Source organism: Perca fluviatilis, chromosome 2, assembly GCF_010015445.1.
Source record: "Perca fluviatilis chromosome 2, GENO_Pfluv_1.0, whole genome shotgun sequence".
Taxonomy (NCBI): domain Eukaryota; kingdom Metazoa; phylum Chordata; class Actinopteri; order Perciformes; family Percidae; genus Perca; species Perca fluviatilis.
Genome location: NC_053113.1, coordinates 16,958,863 through 16,973,516, shown reverse-complemented (window position 1 = coordinate 16,973,516; position 14,654 = coordinate 16,958,863). Strand labels below are relative to the sequence as shown.

The window sequence follows — 14,654 nt, the reverse complement described above, 5'->3', positions numbered from 1 at the left end:
GGAAAAGAAAGAAAGAGAACACTCCGCACCAAACTTGGCAAATCTACCATAATCCCAATGAAACTAAGTGCTATCTGCAAGCCAAGTAGTGAATGTCTCCATTACATTTAACATGCAATATACTCTTCCAGTATTTGTCTTTTCACATGTTTGATGGGCCAGGCCTGGTGTAAACCGTACTGACCTTTTGGGCAGAGCAGCCAGTTGTAGGTCTTTGTCATCTCAGTTCCCTCAGCCTGAGAGGGAAAGAAATAATGTGAGTTACAGAGTTTCCATTTGGTTAATGGTTAAAAATTCTCCCTTTATCATCTTGTTTTTAAGATACCAACCTTTACTATGAGATTGTGTGACCACGTCAATTCGTCCCCTTTCAGGCACGCTCACAACTTCATTGTCACATGAAACTTGGGATGTCACAGCCTCAGCACTCACTGACACATTTACAACTCCTAAAAAGAAACCGTGTGAAACTTGAGTCAGAATGACATTGTCACTAATGTGGATCTCACTGATTTCATAGAGATCAAAATGTGCTCCTCCACCTCGACAGCCTTGTGGATAAAAGCTTGACTCTCACCTACGGCTGAGGGGGCCATGGTCCAGCTGAGGGTCTTGAGCTCACTGCCACACAGACAGGATGTGTACTGGTCACCAGAGAGGGGGGTGAGGGTGTAATCTAAGGAGGGGGTTGGAGTCACAGTGACCTGTTCAAGAGAGAATACATTTTAAAACTGGAGATTTAATGCAAATGGGGAACCCCCCCAAAAAAAAAAAAAAAAAACTCGTTCAAACTGCAACACAACGCTGCAGCATTTAACCTTTCCCCGTTGCATCTTGCAAATGTTTTTTTTCCCCCAAATAAAAAAGGAGACCTTATTATCAAGCAGTTTGAAAATTGATTTAAGAAATTAACAATTATTCCAGATACTTACTACAACCTTGGTGAGTTGAAAGGACTGGCTAGAGAGGTGGGTGAAGTTAAACGGCAATCAATTACAGGTTAATAATGTTTCAAGATTCAAATATTTACACAATATCAATTCAGAAACCCTTTAGTGTTGCGAGAATGGAAGAGAAGACATAGTTAAGTGTAAGCAATCTTATAAAAGAGTTTTAAAAAAGGAGTTTAAAAGCTGCAGTGAGTCCTCCAATCTCACTGAGCTGAAAACGCACGGTCAACCTTAGTTTTCAGTCTGGTTGGTGGAATAGCCCCAAATATTTTGATCAGCTGATTGTTGGGGCTTGACTGGGCTATAAGGGGTTAAAAGCTCTTTAATGTAATCTGGGGCAACGCCATGGGTGACCTTGTATGTAATTACATTTTAAAATGTATTCTAAACCAGTGATTCATTCTGTTTGAGAAAAAAACTGTTGTCTTTAAGTTCAACTCATAACCAATTGTAAGTATGGTGTGTCCAAAAGTTCAGATTCATACATGTATGTTATGTCCTGTTATTCATGAGCTTTATTTTTTCTTCCAGATAATTCAAATAAAAAAAAACAAACACAACCAGTGAAGTATTTATTCAAAAGCTCACTGGTATCCTAAAACCATGAACTGCATAAATATTTCATGCATTTCCATCTAATTCAGTACATTTCCACCACAGATGTGGTGATCCCTTAACTTTTGTCTAGAGCCATCCTCAGGTAAGTTTTATATATAAAAATAACTTTGCCTAAGTACTTTCATTTACAACTAAAGCACCTGCAGACCAATCACTCTTACTGTACATTGTATTGTGCTAATTAGCTAATTTTAGATTCCAACACACTAAGGTGGAGGAAATTGTATACATGACACCTGCTAAACCTCAGCATATTAGCATAGCAGGAATGTTAGCATGCCAACATTAGCATTTAGGTCACAAAAAAAACAATTACCATGATGCAGCTGGTCAGGTAGTTGAAGGTGGTGGCCTTCAGTTCAAAGTGCTCCCCCCGGATGATGGAGTAAGGCAGGCTGAGCTCCAGGAAGAGGGGTTGGAAGACGGTGATGTTTTTACGTGGAGCCAGGCCGAAACCCTGAGGGGACAGACAGAAAGCCTCCGTCTCCCAGGTGGTGATGGTGTCTGGGACAGTGAGGGACATCCTTCGTTCCAGACTCTCTGGATCAGCAAATACAGACACACCGTAAACTTTAAACACTTGCTTGATAGTCAAAAACACACAATTTGAGTAGATTACTAATTTGTTGACCTAAATTGCAGTAACACCACCACATTGTAGTTATGGTTACCTAAAAACAATTTATAAGTGTGTTCCATATGCTGCGTCCTTGAAATCTCAGCAACTCTACTGGGTTTCATGTGTACTCTAGCCAAAAGATCATTCCCCATACACAATTGTAAAAGAAAATTTCCTGTAAAACTAACATTCTGCTAAAATGAATTAAGACTCAAAGCCTAGGAGCAGTGTCAGTAAATTAGTTTGATGCCATTCATGTGAGGGAGACAGCAGGAAGTCTGAGAGAGACTCTGGTGCACCCACACAAATGCCCTCAAACACATGATCAAAACCCTCTGTGGCAAAAACTCACCCAACTTCCACCAGGTCCCATATCCAGGTCTCAGGGAAGAAAGTGCGGACTGTCTCTATTGGGGATTTATCACGAGATGGCATATTAGGAGGCCCAGCAGCTAAAGCACCTCCAGGGCCTGAGATTATTCCCAATTTGTTAGGAATGAAATCAAACCCAAAACCTGAGAAGAAAGTAGAAAATATTCCATTAGGTAAAAACCAAAGCAATGACACACTGACCTGTTTTAACAAGTAAATATTCAGCATGCATCACTTGATGGAGCAAAAGTCACCATAGCCCTGGTAGTATTCTCTTCCTTTGTATGTGAGGCATGAAGGCTCTCGGATGTCCATGTTTGTTGCCATCTTCATCCCTACATTCTAGATAATACAACAAACAGGCATCACTGAAAAGTTGATAAATGTGCAACAATTTTGTATATTTTTTTATTTTGTACACTCATTTGTGCAGGATGTACCTGGAAAACTGTATAAGCATCAACTGTCCCATCACCATTGGGGTATGGCAAAACATATCTTCTCGGTCTCACAGGCAAACATGGCTCACTATCTTGAATGTCATATGGAATAGAGGACATTACGGTGACCGGCAACAATTGAAATATCTGAAAAGAAAGGTTTGGTTGAAAGTTATAAGCTGACAAAGTCTGATGAAGATCTGACAATTGGGAAACTCTTTGACACTAAGCCCTACTCCTATATGTTGAAACGTGGATGTAAAGTATATTTGCCAAATCATTGCCTTTATCCATGAAGCAGACTCTTACAGAGGGTTACACCTCACATATGTGATCATAACCTTATACTATAGCATTTTCATAACAGCACGCTTACAACTGGATGAAAAGAACAAAATCAGCATTGAGCTGTATTGCACAGTTGATAACAATGTACAACTGGTAGAGGGAGAAAAGGAAGAAAGATTAACCATGGGACAAGTAGTTAACAGTAAAAATTCATAAGGTAACATGATGTACGCATATAGTTTTGGTTGATTCCAGTAGTTACCTTGTCTGCATCCAGAGTCTTCCCTGGCTCCATGATGAGGACGCTCTGGTCAACAGCGCTCACACCACACAGAGATTCTGGCTGGGCGGTAACCTGCATGATGGTCTCCTCTCCTGGGACAGCCGAGGACAGAGAAAACTCCAAAGACACCTGACACAATCGGAAAAGACACATTGCACCATCTGGACTTTATCGGTAGATAAGAACCTGGGATGTTTTCAACTTGACACAATCATGCTTTATTTTCCCCTCCCAGATTGAGGTTTAATCAGAAGGCCTGTTCTTAAGTGTGTTTTATTAATTTACTGCCTAGCAGGGTAATTTTGTCACGCCAGGCCCACACAGCAATTTCACTAGACAGCATTTTCCTGCCAGTGGAATGACCACATGGCAGTCGGTCCTGCCGATGCTTAATACATTCCTCATAATGTATCAAGTGTGATTTGGGGGTTATGATATTGTTGTCAGTCCGCATTCGCTGCTCTGCTAAGGTTGGTGCTTCCTTTTGATGAGTGACAGAGTCAGAGCCTAGAGGCCAAAAATCAATGCTGCATTTATTAAACATTTACATAAATAATCCATTCCACCTAAATTGGCTGACTGAACTTTACACTGCAAATAAAAAAAAAAAAATGCTGGGGCAACACCAATGTCTTCTTACTTAAGATTTATTTTCCATAGACAATGTTCTTTTAATATGTAAGGGTACACTTCATGAGCTAAATCACTTTTTGACTAATGTAAATTCTTCCACAGATTTGTCCTTTATAGTATGAATGCAATAATCAGTCCATTGATTTCTTAGGTCTCATAATTTTAAAAAAGGTGAAATCTTCTACAATCCACCATCTATCACAAACCCCTTAGTAGGAACACCCTGTTAAGAGCCGACTGCAATCACTCTCCTCATCTGACACGTTTCTATAAAATGTAACAGCTTGACCAATGCAAAGGAATTCCACATCCCTGCACTGGCAAGAAATCCTCCATCTCGTCATTTATTAATTGCAACAGTACACATGTAGCGTCCCTTCTAAAGTGTCCCTGTAGATTGGCTTGTATAGGCCAAACAGAAAGTCCACTCAAACTAAGGGTATTTGAACATAAGAGCAATTTGTACCCAGAATTTTACATATGCTATGGCAAGGCATTGTAAGCAGGGCAATCATGGCTCCCTGAATCTGAGGTTCTGGGGAATTGAGACAAATCTGCCCCCTAAATCTAGGGGTGGTGGTATCATTAAACTCTTATGCAGGGAAGTGTTTTGGATAGATACACTCTGCACTTTAGAACCTCTAAGTTTAAATGAAGAATTTAACTTGCTTTCTCTAATGTCCAAGTATGTTAAAGTATAGTATTTAAGATGAATAAACTTGTATTCCCATTGTATCGGTAACATTTTAGGTTTGTTACCCATCAACATTGTCTTTAGTCACTTTGACCCGTTTGTAACTTCAGGCAGCCAACGCCCCGCTTAAGCACAATCACACCTTTTGATTCTTATTAAGGGCTTCATTGTCCATTCTCTCCAAGGACTGATGAAGATGTAACCTTACATCGAAACTTTAGTCACCATTATGCACCTTAAGAAATAAAACCATTAAGTAAGAAGACCTGTGTTGCACTGGAAATTGTTACTTTACAGTTTTGTCCTGCCTTGGTTGCACCGGATTGTTGTGGTCTGCAGAAGCGCAGAGAACTTTTACCTGAACTTTACACTGACTTGCACACCATGACATCAGACAAGGGAAATGCTTAATGCATAAATAATCTTGTGTTAGTATAACTAGCTAAGACTGCATATGGATTATACCACCTTACCCATGCAATAGAGTCAGAAAAGGTTGTCCATAACAGAAAATAGATGTGGCCCCAACATGTAGGAGGTTAATGGAATTCATTTCAGTGAGATAATTAAAATTAAATAAACCCCGGGCTCTTTCAAGAAAAGTCTACATGCCATATTGATGTTTTGTAACAACTAACAAACACTTTGATTCTGCACCTAAAATCTGACAACAGCCTTTGCCACATGTCTCAGTTCTTCTCAGGCTGACCTTGTGACTGAAGCATTGCTCAGTAGAGAAGTCAGCGCTGTTGGCGATCACAGTCTCACTGGGGAGGATGGCGTAAGCCACAACCTGGACGACTGGTGCCATGTCTGGAGACACTGTCAGCTTAAAGGACACCTCGCCCTCATTCACTGAAACAATCACATAACTCCATAGATCAATAGCTTGGCCATGGTAATTCAAAAAAAGGATACATTTTAAGACCAGTCACTTTTAAGACCAATTTATGTTTGACTTCGACCCGTTCAACTCCTTGTTTAACAATGGCTCCTCTTGATAAGACCTGGGAAATTTGAAAGAAAGGGACAAAGAATGAGTAATGTAACATGCCCGGTCTGCTGTGAGGTTCTGTCATGTGATTAAGTACATAGTGGAATATGTTTATATGGTTCATGTCAAAGTTTACTGTTTAGTTCATTTGAAAAGAGGAGTTATTCAAAGACAACATATCCAGAGCAGGATATTTAAGAGACTCCATAAAATGTATTAAAAGGTGAACTCTACAATTTTACAAATCTAAACCACAAGTTTGTATATAGGAGAGTACTACTGCATATGGGGGGGGATGTTACCTTGCATAAGTCAGCAAGTTTGAACATTCTGGGGGTGTGGAACCCATCAGCTACATTAGCCACTACTAGTATGACACACCTGAATGTCTGACCACACTTTCAGTGGTTGAGTTGCAGTATGGGTAGAGTTGCAGTATGGGTAATGTTGCTGCCAGGTTTTGGCTAGAAAGAATACAATAAAAAAAAACAAAAAAAAACAACTACAACTGCAAGCAGTTATGACTGGGCCCAAGCCTCTATGCCAGTCGCCCCCGACAGCTGCGCCAGTTGCCCCCAATGACCTGGGGAGCTGCACCAATGCAGGCCCTGAAGTGTTACGTGGGGGGGCAAACATTGGTGAATATTGAGAGGTTTGATGCACAAGGTCTGCAGTACTCCGCCATTGCAAATGTAGTGGTTAACCGTTCATCTCCATGCATATGCAGACCACCTTTTAACAATTCTCTACAATAAACAAACTTCTTAACCCCCCTGACCACAGGGGACAGCAGATAGAAGAGTGACTGACTGAGAGGGTGGAGGGGGGTAGGCAGGGCAATTTCTAGTTATAACATTAGAAAAGTAAAGACACTTTTCTACAGACTCTGAACACCAAAAGAAACATGCCCAGGGTTCCTGCTAATCTGCATGAACATGCCTTAGCCATGGTGCAATGGGACAACAGATGTGGCTAATACAGTGCTACAGAGACCGGAAGCATAGCTCATCACCTTGCAGTGGCAGACCACGTGTAACACCTGCATAGGATCAATACATCTGAATCTCACACCTGCAGGACAGGTACAGGATGGCAACAACAACTGACCAATCTGGTGCTGTACATAAGGAGATGCACTGCAGTACTTCGAACTAGTGGCCACACCAGATACTGAAGATTACTTTTGATTTTGACCCCCCTTTATTCAAGGACACATTATTCCATTACTGTTAGTCATATGTCTGTGAAAATTGTTCAGTTTATGTCTTAGATATTTTAAAAGGTTTAACATTTATCTACAAGGCTATTCATTTTAGATAACTTTCAGTTACATGTGTTGCAGCTGTATATTTTTAAACTGGTAAAGGAAACCCTGTCTTTGCATTTTATTTTAATCACAAGCTGTTTTAATAAATTCTGAAAAGTTACTTACTTAAAACTGAACATTTAGCCCACTTTGTAAAAAAATACAGAGCTATATATCGTGTATTGGCATTCAGTGTTAACGGCAATGCGAGGAAACATTTGGGTGCACCTAAATTTTGTGCTGGTGCAGCTAAATAAAAAAAAAAGTTAGGCACACCAGTGCAAAAAGTTAGTCTGGAGCCCTGATAGGCCACGCCCACTTTGACCCATCAGTACCCCACTCTAGGGTTGGCCGCAGGATTAGCCCTAGATTGTACCCATCAAATTTTGTGTAAATCAGATGAGCTGTTTGAGATATAAATTTTGTACTTTTAGCACCCCCTAGTGACCAATTTTCATAAAACGCATGGGGGACCTCCAGAGGGCCATGGCAAAGAAGAATCTACGGTTTGGTGTTGATAGCTTTCATTTTGGTTGAGATATGGCAAAGTTGGTGTTTTCATAGTTAACTACACAAATTAGTTTGTGTGTTATATGCACAATTTTTATTGTATCAAAATTCCTTTTATAACTTTGTCAGCTTAATCTGGAAATGCCTGGGTCCAAGTTTCGTGCAGGTCGGTCGCACGGTCTAGGAGTTAAAAAATGTAGGTTTTTGATAAATCATGATTTTTCATGCAGAAAAGTCTAGGCGGAAATGGGCGTGGCCTATATCCCGTGATTCAGTTAGATCCAGGAAACGTGTAGATTTATGGTTTTTGAATGTCGGGTGTATGTTATAGGGCCAAATGTGTTTTTTCTGCTATAGCTCCACCTCCAGTGATTCTCCAGTGGCTTAATCTCACCAGATTGGATATTTAGCTTTTAATATTTGGATAAAAGTAGTGGAAACTCACATCTTGAATTTCTTTTGCAGATTTGTTTTACAGTGTTTCCAGTATAGTGCTTGCAACTGTAAACAGGGTTTGCCCTGTTAGCTTTCAAACTTTTTTTCAACATCAATGCTTAAATGTTGACATGTAGCACAAAATCTCCTGAGTAATGATGTAATGGTTGTTTGAAAAATATCTTCCCCATGGCCATGTCTCTGGAAGAGCACTGGTGACGGGAAAATAGTTCACCAACCACTCACCAGATACATCACATCCACAAAGCCCTGGGCCTCTCCAACTACGGTGTATTGGATGAAGATGTCTTCTTCTTTGTCACAGGAAAGTGGTTCATCCTTCTTCTTTACGTCCAAGGAGCTGACCGTTTTAGTATCAGGAGACGAAAGTGTGGCCAAAGACACTGTGTGATCGTTAGACTCGTAATATGGCGTTCTGTAAGGAGGGTAGCCCTGTGTCGGTGTGTTGCTAACCTAGAGAGCAGAGGGAAAGGGGGAAAAAATAATAAAAAAATTAAGTAAAAACTAAAATGAGATCATGGCAGATGAAAGCTTCCGTTTTGACAGCCATAACAATTTTATTTTTTGGGGTATAGACCGATCATTCCTATATGGCACCTCGGTCAGTTGCAGCATATTGAGAAACCATTTGAGTTGTTAGATTTGGATCATCATCAACTTCATGATGAATGTTGGGTTACAGATTGTAGTTTCTACTTCTTACTTGTAAGTGGATGTCCCCTTCAATGTTAGCTGTGCTTAATGAGAAATTGGCGACACCATCACTGTCGCTTGTGAGATTCTGCAACCATCGCGATGACCACATTTCCCCCTCAAACAGGAACACCGGCATGTCAGGAATGGGTGTATTATTGTAATAAACTGCTTTAACCTGTTGGAAGCACAACGTTTCACCAAGAATGCACACTGCTTCAGTTGCACTGTGTATAGAATCACATTGAAGAAAAGACCAAATGCACTTACTTTTCCTTCCACATTTGATCCTTTCGTATAAATCTTGGGAGTGTCAGTGAAAGACAGCTTTCCAACAACATATGAAATCACTGTAGTCTTCTCTTGTGGGCGTGAAATACCTGTACAAGGAGCCTTCATGTTACAACAATGTGTACACCATATTGTTTCAATATATGGCAGAGCAATTTGTTATTATAGGCCTACTAAGTCTTTAAACATAGGTACATTTTATGACTTGCCTGTCCCCTCCTCTTCCATATTTGCACTGAGTTGCAGTACATCTTGAAGCGCGTGTTGTGCAATTTTCATGAAAGTTGACATTGTGAAGATAAAAGTGGCACAGCCTCTCTTGTGTCTGTCTAGAAAGCACAAGATAAAATGATAAAGTGAAGGACATTTCAAACTTTCCACACATCATGCTCTTATTACTTCTTAAAGGGGTGATAGATGTACAGTATTATATAGGGTATTTCACACTGTTCCTTAAGGTCTCTAATAGGGTATACAACATTGGTTGGGCTGAAAATTGCCTGCTTGCCATTTTATGGGCCCTGAACTAACTTGTGAATATGGCTGCATTTGTAACCAGAGATTTTCTTCCCCAATATGGTATGCTCATGAATATTTAGATGAGTTGTGTGGTGATTGGTTGAGCAACCACTGACACACTGGAGAGGGTTGTTGTTGTATTTCATTATTAAATTCACTTTCGAGGCTTTATAATGCGAGAAATCAACTATATAAAGCTCATATATGGGCCGTTTTACGAAAATGTCTAATTGCAAGTTTGGTAAGAAATGTCAGACTTCATAAGCTCCACACAGTCTGACGAGAAAGCCTGGGCTCCATAACCAGGGCAAAGTCATGGTTTCTGGGCTACTAGACTACATCAGGGTTCCGCAGAGCTGACCGGCATAAGAGTATATTTACAGTTTGAATTTCATCACGCCACTTGTATTACAGCTACCCCAAGGTCTTATAAAGCTAACAATTGTCAGATTTCAATTAAATGCATTTTTGTGAATTTCAGAAGTCTTTGACAAGGCTAGCTAGCTCTCATTGAGAGCCTGCGGCTGGATGGAGCTCTATCAATGAGACTTGTGGAGTTTATTTCTCCGATAGTTTGTTTAAATAACTCACACACATATCCATTATAAGATTAACTGGAACCTGTGGTAAGAGATTGTGGGTGTAACAAGCTCACTGACCACGCTCACACCGGCCATTTAGCAGGAAGAGGGGAGGGAGAACTGTGAGCCATTTTCAGAGGCAGTTTCAAATTGTGAGATTTGCAGAGGAAAGAGGTTTCAATGGGATTTTGAGGTTCTATGTATGTCCTAGTTACCCACCAAACTATTATTAAACTATGACAAGGTATTTAAAAGAAAAAAGTGTTTGCATTCTATCACCCCTTTAAAAACTTAACTGTCAAAACTTTATATCCAACTATCTCCATTGTATAAAAATGAATTTTTAAACTCTTCAATTTGTACATTAGACCGATAAGACTGTAATGTAGTTTTAAGGTCTATGCACCTTGCTTCATGAGACTGTCACAATAGCTACTGTACCTGCTTTGTTTTTTCGTAGCAAGGGGTGTATGCAAGAGGTACACCAACATAGGCATTTAAAGGTCGGCACACCTTAAAGTCAACACTGCCCGGCACAGGTTGTCCATATGTATACCTAAATAGATGGGAGAAAAAAAAAAAAAAAGAAATTGAAAAGAAACCATTCCCTAAACTGCAACCATTTTAGATTAAGAGTAATGAGCAAAATAGCTTTTACTTACGTTGCACATACTGCAGCTTTGATTTCTTCCTGATTAATACTTACTTCATCAGATGCATTTATTTGTACGTCAAATTTAGGCAAAACTGGGGACACAATGGGATTAGCATTGTTGCTTCATTAAACATGGATTCAAATGGATGGTTAAAAACATAAATAAAAGTAACTCACCGTAATTTTTCACCTCAAATATGGTGAATAAGTTTGCCGTTGGCATTTGATCTGACCCAATCGACACAGTAACTTGGTAGGCTCCTTCACGGGCCTCAGAGTTCAAGGCGTAAGAAAGCTGCAATATCTTCCTATTGGATGTTTCATTCAGCCACTGTCCAATCCTGTTGCTGTCAGAATCCTGTGAAGTACGTGTGACAATACGAAACTTGTGAATACAGGAAAAGCGGCATTTCTTCTCCTTCCACAAGATGGCAGATAAAACTGGGCCATGATTTGGTGTAAAATTGTATGAGTAGGAAAAATGAAAACTTAAAGCATACACACTGGCAGGCTAATATCAGTGCCCAGTTACAGATCTATTGGTCTTAGTGTATAATGGGTGTTTGTACCAACAGAATTTGCTGCAAAAGTATATAAAAATTTGTCTCATTTCCTTTTTAAACCAAGTTTTATGTAGTATGACAAATCCATCTTAACTTTTGGTCCACTTACTAGCTTTTATTAGCTAGTCTTAGAGTTTGTGCAATGCAAAAAAACATAACTCCCATTTACTGATGAACATTAGAGGCTGTTCATATCTCCAGAAAATGCTCAAATTGAGCTTGAGTCAAGATTTGTCACACTTAAAGAACTTAAGAGTTCCATCAGAAAATGCTGCCTGTAAAGCAAGGTTCGTGGTGTCAAAAGTCATGCATGAATTTTTACACTTTATAATTGTTCATAAATGCCTTGTTCAAGTTGTAAAATAGGTCTCCACACAGCGTACTGTGTGTTTGTCACATTTGATATCAGAATCTGTGAAACATTCCATAAAGCTTGGGCCTGACAGCTTATAAGTCACTTCATGTTTTTAGGAGATTAACATGCTGAACTTTTAATAGCCTAATAAGTCAACTGGAGCATTTTGCTTTAAGGCATTTGTATTAGAAAACTTAAAAAAAATGTATGTAACTTTCAGTTTACTATACCCAGTATGTATAAGTGTGAATGTTACTCTTACCTCAATTTCAATTATATCGTACTGTAAAGAAAGAAAGATTTGTTAGGACAAGCTGCTTTGTATTCCTCAGTGTCTTAACGAGTTAAAGACTTGAGCTCTTACATTTATTCTGATTTACAAAGAAATACAGTTCTATTTTAATCTTTAATTTCCAATTAAATAGGATAATTGGTGACACAATGTTGCAAAATAAGAGAAACACATGTTGGAATGGATCCATCACTGGGTCAGCAACCTTCAAAGCAGCTTGGTAGGTTTACCTAAAGGGGCTGTGGTTGTACTACTGACCCAGAGCTTCACCAGGATCTCATATTCTGGTTCAATCAAAACTAAAACCTGCACCATTATCAAACCGTATCACTGATACTGTTTATGAATGAGACCTAAAGAAAGGAAAGACTGTTCAAACACTCACCAGCTGATTGACAGGTCTTAACTTGGTATCCAGTGTGATGACTCTGAATTGCACTGAGAGACATGCAGAGAGATTACATAAAGCCTTTACAGCTCTTCTACAGCAGTGTTAAACATCCTAACAGGCCAGTGACTGATCTGTTTTTGATAGTTTACTATTAGTCTTCCCTGTTGTCTGCCATAGAACTGCACAAATTGTTAGTAATCAGTGGAAAATATCCCAATATCCAAAGAAGGAAACCTCACCTTCAGCTCAGTCTGCATAATTAGTATTAACATTTAGGAATCTGGACACAGCCTTGGATTTCAATAAAGTAGTGGATAGTTTTGCGCGGAAACTGCTGTTAAGGTATAGTACTCATTTTGAGATTAGATACCTCGTTTTAAATAATATTGTCAATGTGGGACATTACTAATATGCTATCCAGAATGGGGGAGCAGGGGAAGAGTAATTTATTATTTAATTTTATTATTATTTGTACTAACATATATACACCCACTGTACAGTATATGCTAACATGGTTCTGTGAATGTCAATATATAAAAGATTTCATATTGTGGAAATACATTTTCTACACAGTGCTGCATGCACTGCAATTTGTAAAGAGGAAACTTGTCTCTACATGGCAGCATATTGTGTACTACGCCATAGCTCTTGGATTCATTCTCACAACACAAAGCAGCATAGACAGGACAACGTAACAGAAGCAAGTTGTTAAGCATGAGGGAAAAAAATAAAAATACTAGCGGCTTGAGGAAGAAATCTCACCTCAATAATACTATACACAAAGTCATGTAATCTACATAGGTAACCAAACCGAATTATAACGCAAAACAAATCAAGTTAAAAACCCATCAGCTCAAAATTACCCGTTTGTCCTGGGAGGTAGATTGGTTTATCGGTTTGGATGAATGTCATTGGTTGATAGACTTGGATCTTAACTTTTCAGACTTCTTTAGAGTAGAATGTGTCACCTCGTACCTCAACCACCAAGTTCTGCACCACTTCATCCTGCACTAAAGGAACCTGTGACAGAAAGAGATTTTATAGACACCAAGAGCCATTACATCCCATTAAAAAATATGATTTATAAATATTTAACTGTTGTAACTTGAATTGTTAAAATCAAGTATTACGACAGCAGTAGTGCTTTCCTTTACAAATCTGTTGGTGTCTGTATGTGTTATGAAATCCCATCAATGTTTTTCAACACATTTTGTGGAAATGAGCAAATCGATCAAATCAGGAAAGCTGACCTTAAATTCAGTGCAGGTATGAAATTCTTGACAGGACATCTCCTTCAGAAGGGTTGTATTCGCCTCTTGGGACATCAGAGTGACACTCATTTCCAGAGTCTCGCTGGGCTGCAGGAGACTCGCACAGAATTTGGTCTCAGCTCCAGATTCAAGAATTGCAGGAATGGCTACCATGTACTGCCTACAGCCACAGACACACATACATTACATATCTCACTGGATCAGACATGGAAATAACCCCAACCCAGAAGAATATGCAGCATAAAATCCTTTCCCATGACCAATTCATTCAACTACAGGCTATTATTATTTTTTAACTGTAGAGGTAACTTACGGTCCTGCCACTGCTTGGCCCACGCACATCTAGCTCAAGAAGACACACAGTTTCCATGTCCACATCTGAATCCCAGGACGACCCATGACTGAATGAGATGATCCTGAGTCAGCATCGGTTTAATAGTCTGATAGAGAAACCCACCCCCACAAACCTACCCCCACATCCCCTCTGATTTTAAGGTAACCCATTCAATCATTTATACTTCATGTTGTGGTGTGTAAGGCTTACTGCAATTTACAGTTTAATTAGGCAATGTTTGAAGTCCAGAAAGCTTGTCATTCCAACTGCAATAACCTAACTATGAAAGAGAGTTGTTTTTTTTGACTCTATCCGTAAAAAAAGACTTGACCTTGTGCAAGAATAAGAGTTCCCCGTGGGGAGGACATAGTTGCGAAGAGTAAATCATTAAGTTACAATGAGAATGTTACAGATGTACCGTTGCATACGGTCATTTAGCCCACTTTGGATGTAGCCTATCTTAAGCTAAACCGGGTATCATGGTCACTGTTTCACGAGCAATACAAGTCAAAGTAATACGAGACGGTTCAACGTAATAACTTAAAA

General features: G+C 39.4%; 1 pseudogene; it reads right to left on the bottom strand.

Annotated features, from left to right (window-relative positions):
• Positions 1 to 14,173, bottom strand: part of LOC120551337 — a 29,496-nt pseudogene extending 15,323 nt beyond the window's left edge.
• Positions 14,174 to 14,654: the final 481 nt, after the last annotated feature.